The 12,513-nt window shown below is 43.1% G+C and overlaps 1 protein-coding gene and 1 long non-coding RNA gene across 2 annotated transcripts in view; one reads left to right on the forward strand and one right to left on the reverse strand.

The window, feature by feature from the left end:
* Positions 1-10,648, reverse strand: part of LPIN2 (lipin 2) — a 46,873-nt gene extending 36,225 nt beyond the window's left edge. The window contains exon 1 of the mRNA XM_081013102.1: positions 10,485-10,648. The gene's annotated coding sequence lies outside the window, so the exon portion shown is untranslated. The remainder of the gene's footprint in view (positions 1-10,484) is intronic.
* LOC308481109 lies at positions 408-5,043 on the forward strand. The gene is made up of 3 exons (XR_013988453.1): positions 408-871; positions 3,954-4,062; positions 4,967-5,043. It is a non-coding gene; the product is annotated as an uncharacterized lncRNA (long non-coding RNA).
* Positions 10,649-12,513: the final 1,865 nt, after the last annotated feature.

Here is a 12,513-nt window from a genome sequence, read left to right on the forward strand (position 1 = left end):
ATATATATATATATATATATAGACATATATGCAGTTGATATTGTTGTACTATGGCAGAATTTACGACACTCTGATGAAGCCACTGGATAATGGAATAAGAGTTACAAACTGACTCTAAGCCACAATAATATTTTTATTTTATTTTAGTAAACCAGTATATATATATATGTCAAAAACCTAAATGCTTATTCAATGTTAAAGCACCACTTAACATAAGAACAGACTGCTACTTGTATTCCTTTCTACAATAAAAAGGTTTGAAAATGTTTCCTCAGCTTTCTTACAGAATACTGGTGCAGTTTAAAAACAACTAATCTCAAGAAAGCCCGTGTGTGGTATCTTTACTATATGGGCTTTCCCAGCTGTCCTTCACTGCTAGAGATAAGCAGGCATGCTCTGTTTACAGTGATAGGCAATGATGTTGCATTCCGAGTCACATGATATTATTTTCATTCTATTGACCATGTGATTTCTCCTATCTGACTTAATCCCAGGCCTGCTTAGCACATGCCTGTTTCTGAATTTACAGACTGCATTCCGTCAGTGGGCAGGTGAAAGCAGGAGATGCATGCTTGCTCACTTCAGGACATAACACAGGCTAACAGGAAGAAGGAGGTTTTCTTTCTGTGCGCCCACAGCTTTCTCTGGCTTCCTCCAGACATTATTCTACCTGGTTTCGTGTTAGCTTTTGTTTTTCATATCTGGCCCATAGTCCAAATGTGGGAGCAGGGTGCATGGCCATGGGTGTGTCCACATTGTAAAGGATAGGTCAACTGCTGTCAGCTGCTATGCACAGTGCAGCTGGAATAAGAGCAAGAGTGGAGCACTGGGATGGAATCACAGATCAATCAATCCGGTCACAAAATGCAAGGTATGAGCTCAGATACCTAACTGAAGGGGGCTGGGATGAAGGTGAAGGAAAGCAGCAGACAAAAGGACAGGTAGGCAGTGGAGTCTGGAAGAGAAGCTGCCTTGCATGTATCACTCTTGTCTTTGACCTGGTTGCTGTAGCAAATTAATTATATGTAGGTGAATGGCCTGTGGGCTGCCAGAAGAGAGACAACACTCTGCTCCTCCTCTGGCAGTGCCTTGTGTTTCTGCACCAGGTGTAAAGGAGTGCCCTTTGCTTCCTCTGCACCCAGCAAAGAAATTACCGTATTTTTTGCTCTATAAGACTCACTTTTTCCCTCCTAAAAAGTAAGGGGAAATGTGTGTGCGTCTTACGGAGCGAATGCAGGCTGCGCAGCTATCCCAGAAGCCAGAACAGCAAGAGGGATCGCTGCTTTCACTGTGCAGCGATCCCTCTTGCTGTTCTGGCTTCTGAGATTCAGAATATTTTTTTTTCTTGGTTTCCTCCTCCAAAAACTAGGTGCGTCTTGTGGTCTGGTGCATCTTATAGAGCGAAAAATATGGTAAGTGAGCTGCCCGTGGTGGCTTCCTTGTTGCCTACTGCGACTAGGCGAGTGGTTAAATACCAGACTGGTATAAACAATTTCATTATTGTATTCTCATAATGCAAAGCCCTTGTCAATACAGTGGTACCTCGGGTTACATACACTTCAGGTTACAGACTCCGCTAACCCAGAAATAGTACCTCGGGTTAAGAACTTTGCTTCAGGATGAGAACAGAAATCGTGCTCTGGCGGTGCGGCAGCAGTGGGAGGCCCCATTAGCTAAAGGTTAAGAACAGTTTCAGATTAAGAACGGACCTCCGGAACGAATTAAGTACTTAACCCGAGGTACCACTGTAATAGGAAAACTCTCACACACCCTAGGTGTTCAGATGTCCAAAAAGTTGCTTCAGACTAAAACTTGCAAAGTTTGTATATTTCTTAATCCTTGTTAAAAAAAACACAAGTCTTTCTTTTCTTTCTAGCTTTCTTCTTGTATATGCTGGTGGTGGTAGTGTTATAGAACATTGCAGATACATGTAGATTCACTTGCATGAAATTTGAGTACTTTAAGCTATTTCTTTGTTACCATCTTACAAGCAGCAGTCCAAAAGAAACATCTTCTTTTCCTTTTTTTGCAATGTTGTTACAATTCTTGAAAACACTGAAATTTCCTGTCACTGTCCACCTATTTCAACTAGTTCCTCTGTCTATAATAAACCCCAGTCAAGGTATTTATTCCTTTATTTAATACTATTTCTTTCCCACCCTTAATCACCAGGTGTTTCAAGGATAGGTTACATAGGAAAAAGCAGGTGCACACAATAAAACAAAGCAACAGAACACTAAACAGCACGAAACACTTAAGTGTTTTAAATAAAGTTGCTTAATATCACAATGATAATTTCACCATAATTTGCAGTTGGGGGAAGGATTTAGTGCTATTTACCACTGCAAAAACATATTGAACATTATTACTGCTTTGCTGTACCAGAAAGGCAAAACAAAAGAACCTCAAGGTTTTGCCAGGGTATCTCACAAGGATGCTGAGTGTGCAAGTAGATTGCTGTTATCACTGTGATAGCACAAAATAAACAAATGCAGCATGTAAGCAAAAACAACAAACCAACCCTTCTGTGGTCTAATTAGGTGGTTCAAGTAATGCATGGGAAAAGGGTCAATAACTTGTGCATACCCCAACACATTGTTAAGGACATTTTTTTCAGGGACCGCAGAGAGAAGGTGCACTTCCTGATACACATGTCAAGCAACCCACAAGCCCATATATCTGGCATTTGGTGGATAGGAGCACTACGGTGTGAGCTGCCTCTCCACAGCCTTGACTGGCTGGGCACCATTTTTTAAAATTCAAAAATCTCCTTTTTCTCCTTCCTTGTAACATCACACAGCCAGTCAGATTTGGCACCTGTGACATCACCAAAGGCAAACTAAACAATGCCCACATACTAAACTAGCTTCATTTGCCACCAACATCATCATAATCACACAGACAAATCTGATTAGCTGTTATTAGGATAAAGGGGCTCATTTTTCAAACAAAATATGGCAACTAATGGGGCTGTAGAGCACAACCATAGTAAGGGTTTTTCCAGTAAAGATTGAAGGGCCCCCAAAAGGTCCCTCTTATGCCAAAGTTTTTATTAGAAGACGTTTGGCTCAGCCCATGTTTTGAGCACATTTCATTATTTCACTTCTAGGTAGCTTGAGAAGGGCTTTCAATAACAAAACATGTTAATTTTTAACACTTGTAATCCCATCTCATTGTGCCATAAACACCAGAGATCTAATCTCCTCTATCTATCTGTCAGCTGTACTTTCTTGACAAATGCTATGGGTGAAGTAAATGTGCCCAGAAGGCGAGGTGAATTAGTGGGAAGAGAGAGAGGGAGGGAGATGGGGAGAGAGCACAAACCAGAAGTCAGCAGGACTCCTCCTAGCATCATCCATTCCCATTCAGACTCACCTCACTTACTCACAGTGTAAAAGGTAAAGGGACCCCTGACCATTAGGTCCAGTTGCGGACGACTCTGGGGTTGCGGCGCTCATCTCACTTTACTGGCCGAGGGAGCCGGCGTACAGCTTCTGGGTCATGTGTCCAGCATGAGTAAGCCGCTTCTGGTGAACCACGCACGGAAACGCCGCTTACCTTCCCACTGGAGCAGTACCTATTTATCTATTTGCACTCGGACGTGCTTTCGAACTGCTAGGTTGGCAGGAGCAGGGACCAAGAAACGGGAGCTCACCCCATCATGGGGATTCAAACTGCCGACCTTCTGATTGGCAAGTCCTAGGCTTTGTGGTTTAACCCACAGCGCCACCCGCATCCTACTCACAGTGTAGCAAACTGTTTAATTCTCATCCTTCTGGCATAACTAAGCCAGCATCTCCACAGGAGCTTATACCTTTGCATGACAACAGTCAATTGACAACATCTGAGCTCATCAGGGGTGCTGACCTCCCAACACATGCTAGCCTCATGTATTTTCTTGGTATATGTTTTCTAGTTGTTTCCATTAACCCTCCTCTTTTTCTGTCATGAAGCTCAGGAAGCCAATGTTCGTATGGATATGGCAGGCATCCCAGAGTCCACTGCTTCTGAAGCCATGTTAATGTCCAGAGAAAGGATCTTGTCTAAACATATTTTTAGGAGGTCTGTGTTTATGATGTTCCATCTCTTACCCTGAATTAACTGTTTTTACTTGTGGGAAGTATCTCATCCAATCACCATGTCAACCAGTTTTCTAGCAAGGTAATTGGTGGGTTATCCAGGATCAGATACCATGGGAAAGAGTATTCTACCACTGCACCAAAGCACATATATTGTGATATACCTATGCCATACTATGGTGGCCACCCCATTTCGTCCCATAAGGTCATGACATCCAAGGCCTCCATAGGTTCAGATTCAGGTGGCAAGAATCATGGCAGCTCTTATATGGGAGGCTTCCAAAATATGGAATTTCTTAAGTTAGCTCTCCCAAATCTCTCCTCTTACTATTTTCCAGGAGCTTGGGGGTGTTGCAGACTAATATGTGATCCTATGCATCTTTACTCAGAATTCCAATGTGGTCAATACTGCTTACCCCATACGAAGGGTTCACAGGATTTCAGGCTCTGTGTGCCTGTTGGAGAACTATGACAACCAGATTGTCTGAAGTCAGCAAACAAGCCATATTCTAGAAACATGAGCTTGCATTTGGGTATTGTAATAGAACTAATCAAGCACAATTTAAGATCACAGGACAAATAAAGTAGGTGCACATGCGTTTTGAAATTTCTTTTGCCTTACTGACTAAATCCTTGTGTGTTTTGTCCTACTAGTATTTCATCTAAAAAGAGCTAACCAATGTGCATCCTTTTACTGTGTAGCCTTAAATGGTTTCTCTCCTCTTTAGGACTCAAGAAATAAACAAAGTTTTATATCTCTGATCCGCAAAAGCACCAAAGTAAATGTGATTTTACTTATATAATTAGCAACTATGTGGTTTTTGTTTTTTTTAATGGAAGTCATGAGGTGGGAATTACTAACTGTGTGAATAACATATCTGTTTCAGCCCTTCATAATGAAGAACTGATCAACAGGCAGCCTTACATCAGCAGTAATGAGTGCTTAAGATTTCTGAAACTCCAGCTTGTATTGGGACTTCCATTTTTTTTTTGTAAGATATTTATTAAGATTTTCAAAATACTACAAAGTAAAAATAGAAAAAAAACACAAAATAAAAATAGTTAAAAACAACTCAATCTTTCCATTACTTATTTTTCATTAGCTTATTTCCCGGACCTCCTCACGCCTCCCTTTTTTGTATTCCAGTTCGGTTTGTTGGTTCAGCAAATCCTTCCCCTCTTTGTTTATCCTAATCTTTAATCTTAAAATATTGTAACGTTAAATTTTTACCTGTTAATAATCCATTTTTCATATTCCCTTATAGTATTGCAGCTAAAAACCACTTAATTTCTATCCAACATCATTCTAACATTCATTAATTTTACAATATTTCTGTAAATAATCTTTAAATTTCTTCCAATCTTCTTCCACCGACTCTTCTCCCTGGTCTCGGATTCTGCCAGTCATTTCCGCCAGTTCCATATAGTCCATCACCTTCATCTGCCATTCTTCCAGAGTGGGTAAATCTTGTGTCTTCCAATACTTTGCAATGAGTATTCTTGCTGCTGTTGTGGCATACATAAAAAAATTCTATCCTTCTTTGGCACCAATTGGCCAACTATGCCCAGGAGAAAGGCCTCTGGTTTCTTCAAGAAGGTATATTTAAATACCTTTTTCAATTCATTATATATCATCTCCCAGAAAGCCTTAATCCTTGGGCACGTCCACCAGTGGTGAAAGAATGTACCTTCAGTTTCTTTACATTTCCAACATTTGTTATTGGGCAAATAGTAGATTTTTGCAAGCTTGACTGGGGGTCATGTACCACCTGTATATCATTTTCATAATATTCTCTCTTAAGGCATTACATGCCGTAAACTTCATACCTGTGGTCCATAACGTTCCCAGTCAGCCATCATAATGTTATGTCCAACATCTTGTGCCCATTTAATCATAGCAGATTTCACAGTTTCATCCTGAGTATTCCATTTCAACAGCAAGTTATACATCCTTGACAAAATCTTAGTTTTGGGTTCTAGCAGTTCTGTTTCTAATTTTGATTTTTCCACCTGGAAGCCAATTTTCTTGTCCAAATTATATGCCTCCATTATCTGATAATAATGAAGCCAGTCTCGCACTTTGTTTTTTAATTTCTCAAAACTCTGCAGTTTCAGTCTATCTCCCTCTTGTTCCAAAATTTCCCAATATTTCGGCCATTTGACCTCCATATTGAGCTTTTTCTGAGCTTTTGCTTCCATCGGTGACAACCACCTTGGGGTTTTGTTTTCCAATAGGTCCTTATCCAAACATTAAACAATGCCTTCCTGACAATATGGTTTTTAAATGCTTTATGTGCTTTGATCTTATCATACCACAAATATGCATGCCATCCAAATACATTGTTGAAACCTTCTAAATCCAAAATGTCTGTGTTTTCAAGAAGTAGCCATTCTTTCAACCAGCAAAAAGCTGCTGATTCATAATAAAGTTTAAAGTCTGGCAGGGCAAATCCACCTCTTTCTTTTGCATCTGTTAGTATTTTAAATTTTATTCTAGGCTTCTTGCCCTGCCAGACAAATCTAGAAATATCTCTCTGCCACTTCTTGAAACAGTCCATTTTGTCCACAATCTGCAATGTTTGAAACAAAAACAACATTCTAGGCAATACATTCATTTTTATCGCAGCAATACGGCCCAGCAGTGAAAGCTTCAAATTTGACCAAATTTCTAAATCTTTTTTCACTTCAGCCCAGCATTTTTCATAGTTGTCTTTAAATAAATTCCCATTTTTTGCTGTCATGTTAATCCCCAGGTATCTCACTTTCTTAACCACTGTTAAACCTGTCTCATTCTGAAACCTCTCTCTCTCAATCGGTGTTAAGTTTTTCTCTAAAACCTTAGTTTTTGACTTATTCAGTTTAAATCCTGCAGCCTGACCAAATTCTTGAATCAGTTCTAAAACCCTTTTGGTACTAGATTCTGGCTCCTGTAACGTCAATACTAAGTCATCTGCAAATGCTCTCAATTTGTACTGTTTGGCTCCGACTTGTATACCTTTAACCAACTGGTCCCTTCTAATCATATTCAGCAAGACCTCCAGGACCTGTATTGGGACTTCCAATCCCTGTGTCCATATCCTAGAGATAACAGAGAGAACTCTACTAATCAGCATCATTTCTCACAGAAGTTCACTAACAATAACCAAGAATGAAAATTTATTATCCAGGGGCAATGTACATTTGATTACCAAACATAGGGGGAGGGAAGGACAATAGGGTATGTGTCTTTCATTCAGCATCACTACAATGCTAAAGACAGAGTGCAAGATAAGATGGAAATTTAATCTGATTCAAGAAGACAAGTCTTATATTCTTAACAAGCATCAGACAATGTTGTGCTGAAAATAATGCAATGTGTCTTCATCAAAGTATCATAAGACTGATAATGGGGCAATTCCATTACTATTGTAAGTCACTTTGAGACTACTTTATGGCAACAGGCATGATGGAAATTTTACAAACCAGTAAGTTCATTATCCTACACACTCTCACTTGTCAGTAAGTCTCACTGAATTCAATAGGATTAACTTCTGCCTAAGATAGCACAAAATAGGACGCGGGTGGCGCTGTGGGTAAAACCTCAGCGCCTAGGGCTTGCCGATCGCATGGTCGGCGGTTCGAATTCCCGCGGCGGGGTGAGCTCCCGTCATTCGGTCCCAGCTCCTGCCTACCTAGCAGTTCGAAAGCACCCTTAAGTGCAAGTAGATAAACAGGTACCGCTTTATAGCGGGAAGGTAAACGGCGTTTCCGTGTGCTGCGCTGGTGCTGGCTCGCCAGAGCAGCTTTGTCACGCTGGCCACGTGACCCGGAAGTGTCTCCGGACAGCGCTGGCCCCCGGCCTCTTAAGTGAGATGGGCGCACAACCCTAGAGTCGGACATGACTAGCCCGTACGGGCAGGGGTACCTTTACCTTTACCTTTAAGATAGCACAGAAAAATTCACTTAACCACCTTTTATTACAATCAGAATCTCAAACCTCACAACAGGAACTTGTGAGATTGACTGTAAAGAAGTGCTGCAGAAAGGCCAGGTTGTTGGCAACATGGTGGCACAATGAACCAACGAATGGACTTTAAAGTACTCACAAATTATGTTTTGACTGTGCAAGTACAGGTGTGTTTTGTTGAACTTTCCCAAATCGAACCTGAAGAAGCAATGGAAGTTCCACAGCTCCAAGGTGCATATGCAGACTGAATTTGTTAAAATGTTGGTCCCTATTAGAAGGCAAACTTTATATCCTATTTTGAATAGTAGGTGTATGTTTTCATTTTCAGGTTTTTGTATTCATGAGGTGTTCTGAGCATTATATACCTTTTTAAGAAGACCTCCCCCCATGCTGTTAATGCTTTAACTATCTGGTGACACACTCACTGTCTCTCTTTTTAGGAAGAGTTGTGCAAATATCTTTTTATTAGACTTTCCAAGTAATTCAAATACCTCAGGCTATCTGTGTGCCAAATTCTACCTTTTCAGGTTGTCTGGAAATACCTTAACAATCTGGGGTGCATTTTTAGCCTCCAGTTTTCAGAGAGAGGTGTACAAGTGTTCCCTTTTCAGATATTTCTAGTAATCAGGATGTCTTATTCTATATATATATCAAATTTGGGAGCTTTAGCTCATTAGAAAGGATCCTAAATGTCAATTCCCCTCCCCCCATGAGTAAGTAATGTACTAACCCAAATCTGCAATCCACTACAGGGGGGTGAAAGCCCAGACTAGACCAGCTCCATCAGGCTCTGCCCAAGAAGTGACAATAGCCTTACTCAGCTGGCATAGATATCCCTGTTCCACCTGTTGGAAAGCTTTCTACCAATGGTAGTCTGTGGAATGTTCCAAAACAGAGTGCCCCAGAGAAAGGGCTCAGCCAGCCTGGGGGCCACTGAATCCCAAGCCAGCTCCACTACTATCACTTGATGGCACCGGGTCCAATTCAGGCCAGATTGCTACATCAAGTCCAGGTCGGCGTAGCCTGGAACAGTTTGTGACTCCCCCTCCACATTCTACCTAGGCCAACTTGAATGATGGGGCCCTGGATGCGGCAGTAGCGACACTGCTCCATTGCTACCTGCCATGTGTTTGGATTGCTCTGGCATTCAGACAGAGAACCCAGAGTACCTTCATATAGATATGTGGCTGTACCTCCTATTATCAGAAGTAAAAGTAAAAGTAAAACATGACCTAACACTGTATGTAAACATATCAGACAGTTTTCCTTAACATACGCCATTGCTAAAGAAAGACATAAAATATGTCAATATTTACATCTCAGACTAAAACACATGGTTCTACTTTTTTATTTTTAAAAATGCTGTTTTAGACTTAACAGCATAAGATTTTAGAAGATTTGCTAGGCATTTGGTATAGTACGATTAAGTCTTAGCACATGATAGCGGTTGCAAATTCATAAATAATGTGTAAAGCTTTCATGGTAATCTCAACCAAGACTTCAGCATGATTTCAACATTATGTATTCATTCAGTCATTCATTCATTCAATGACTGCAGTTCAACAAGAGTCCCAGCTCACAACATACATTAATGGTCACAGAAGCATTAACAACCCACTGAGCTACATGCATCACAGGCACTACAACCATAGGTTTGAATCAGAGAGCAGACAGCTACATCCAGAACCCAGGCAACCCAAGCACATGAATTCAAGAAAACCAACAGCCAGACACTCAGTTTTACTTTACATCCCATTGAAGTCAATGGGCTGAAACCCTGTGTAAAGGATTGCAATCTGGGGCCGCTAAAAACCTGCATGCTTGCTTTCAGTGGCTGCTCTTGAGTAAACACTGCCCTGATGACAATAAAAAACCCCGCACAATGCATGCAGTTATGCTACAAACAGTGGAAGATTACACCCCCACCCCTCCCTCTCTGCTGGAAGGCACCACAGCCGGCATTGATCGTGGGTCACCTCCTACCACCAGCTTCCTTTTCCCCGATTCACTGGCAAGCAAGCAAACAAACAGGGCTGGCGAGGGCCAAGGGAAACGGGCTTCTCCCTCACCATCTATCTGGAAGCAGGGGGAGGGGGTGGGGACCAGAAAGAGAGGAGAGGCGCGCGGCTGCGCCCTGTGACCTCGGCGGGACTCCCTCCTCCTCCTCCTCCGTGCGCAGCTGTGGAGGCAGCCGCGAGACCTGAGCTCCTCCGGCGTCTGTTTGGGGTGAGGGACCCGGGCGCGAAGGCGACGCTGGGAAGGGGCGCGTGGTGCGCGCGGGGGAAGGAAGGATGCAGCAGCAGCAGCAGCAGCAGCAGCAGCGCCTCCTTAGGACCAGACGCGGAGCTGGAGAGGAATTGGGGAGGGGGGGGACGGGGACGTGGTGGCCCCTCGAAGCCGCCAAGTCCCCCGAGGCTGCCTTGGTGAGGTGGTCAGGGGGGCTGCCCCTCCTTGCCTACCTTGACTGTCCGCCCTCCGTGGGATGGAGGCAGGAGAGCGAGAGAGGCTTTGGCGAGGGCGAGGACCAGCCACCGGGCGCTCGAGGCGGCGGTTGAATGAACTGAATGGGCTGGAAACGCAGCCAGCGCGCGGCGCCGGAGGAGGCGGGGGGGGGGGGTGACGCACGCGAGCGAGCGCGCGCGCCCGGCGGAAATTCCCGCTCTCGCGCCCCCTCGCTCTCTTGCGCGACGAAGCCACCAACTAGCGGGGGAGGGAAGAGGTGAGGCGCACGTGACGAGGAGTGGGGGTGGGGGTGGGAGGCCACGGTATTCTCTCTCTCTCTCGAGCGCGCGCCCAACATTCCACCCTCTGCGATGTAAAACGACCCGGGCTAATTAGTGGCAGTGGCGGCGTCGGCAGGAACAGGGAGGAGCTTTCTTCTTCTTCTTCGTTTCCTCCCGAAGTGGACCGTGTGATCTGTTGCTTGCAGACTCTTGCAAGCGCAGCGGGCGCATCTCCTTCCCAGAGTACATGTACAGTAGCCAGCGCCAGCGTGTGCATTGTGCTTCGGGCGTGCTGAAGCCCTATATACAGTTGCATATTATAAGCTACACATTAACATTCCTGTTACACGTTATGCCTCGAGCCTGGAAAGATAAACGCCCACCGTCCTCCACGCAGTGAAGACTTCACCTTAATAATAATAATAATAAAAGCCAATCTAGCATGGATCTGAACATCTGGAGGGCTTCTATCGACTCATATGTTTGATTTCAGATGAAAGTACTGAGAGGTATTGTATTCTCAATGTGAGCTGCCAGTGTGGGTCCCCCGCTTTTCAATATCTTGTTTTTGTTTTTCTTTGTCAACTTAAGACACTTAAAAAAATACAAAGCATTCTTGTTAGATGAGAACATGCTTGTGAGTACTTCATCAAATGCATCTCTGTTGCACATGTGTATGTTCCTCCAGGGTATTCCTTTTGCATCACCTAATCCTGCTATCATGCATTCTGCGTATATTTTCTGCATTTGGGATACAAACACAACAATATGCTCCATTTTATTAATGTTGCATGACTGGCCCACCAGTGAGGCAAGGTGAGGCAACTGCCTCAGGCAACAAGATCAGCAGGAGCAGAAGATCCCAATGTAGATCTTTCTTCCTCACCTTGTTGCTCAAGTAGATCTTCATTCACCCCTTCTTCCCTGGCAGGGAGGGAAGCAGACTATAGCAAAGCAATATAAGTGATGATTCATTTCAGTTAAAAACTATTCATAATTGACAGGATAATTTATACACGCGTTGCTATGCATACAGTATATAGCAGGCACTGATCAGGAGCAAGCAGAAACATATTTAGGATTCTCTGGCCTTTCTCCTTACTTTTTTGGCTATCAGGATACATCTTTTCTGTGGTGGGTTCATCTGAGATCCCTAAAAGTTATTTGATGAAAATACTACTACACAATAAGTGCAGGTAGATGTTGTAAAACTCCTTCTCCAAATGGCAGAGGTAAAATGTTTAAACTTTGCAAAGAGGTTTTGACATGTTTCCTGTTCTGCAGGAGACACTCATAAGAATCCACTGTATAGTTTACTTACAGTGCTGTGCTATACATCTCTACTCAGCAGTATGTCTTTTTGTCTTTAAGGGGGCTTACTGGCAAATAAGTGGGTTCAGGATGGCAGGCCAGACTTTGATTTAGGGTTGACACTGGGGAAAACAGGGTTCTTATGCCATTGATAGTTGTATCTCCACAATCAAAACCAGGTTTTGGGAGGTGTGTGCATGGGAGCAGCAATGACATACTCTCTCTAATTTTGTATTACGTCATGCCCTCGTAGCAGCCATTTTGTAATGAACCCATATCACTTTCTCAAAATTTGAAATGCACCCACTGGTCCAGAAAGGTTGTTGAACCCGTACTACAGCATCACTTGTGGTGATCCATTGTGGTGAGGTTCTCCTCACAAGCCACTTACTTGGTAAGGCTGCTTCCAAATTTAATAGTGCCTCCATCTACTGCACAGTCATATATGTGTCAA

This window comes from Podarcis pityusensis (assembly GCF_964106645.2).
Source record: "Podarcis pityusensis genome assembly, chromosome: 7".
Taxonomy (NCBI): Eukaryota; Metazoa; Chordata; class Lepidosauria; order Squamata; family Lacertidae; genus Podarcis; species Podarcis pityusensis.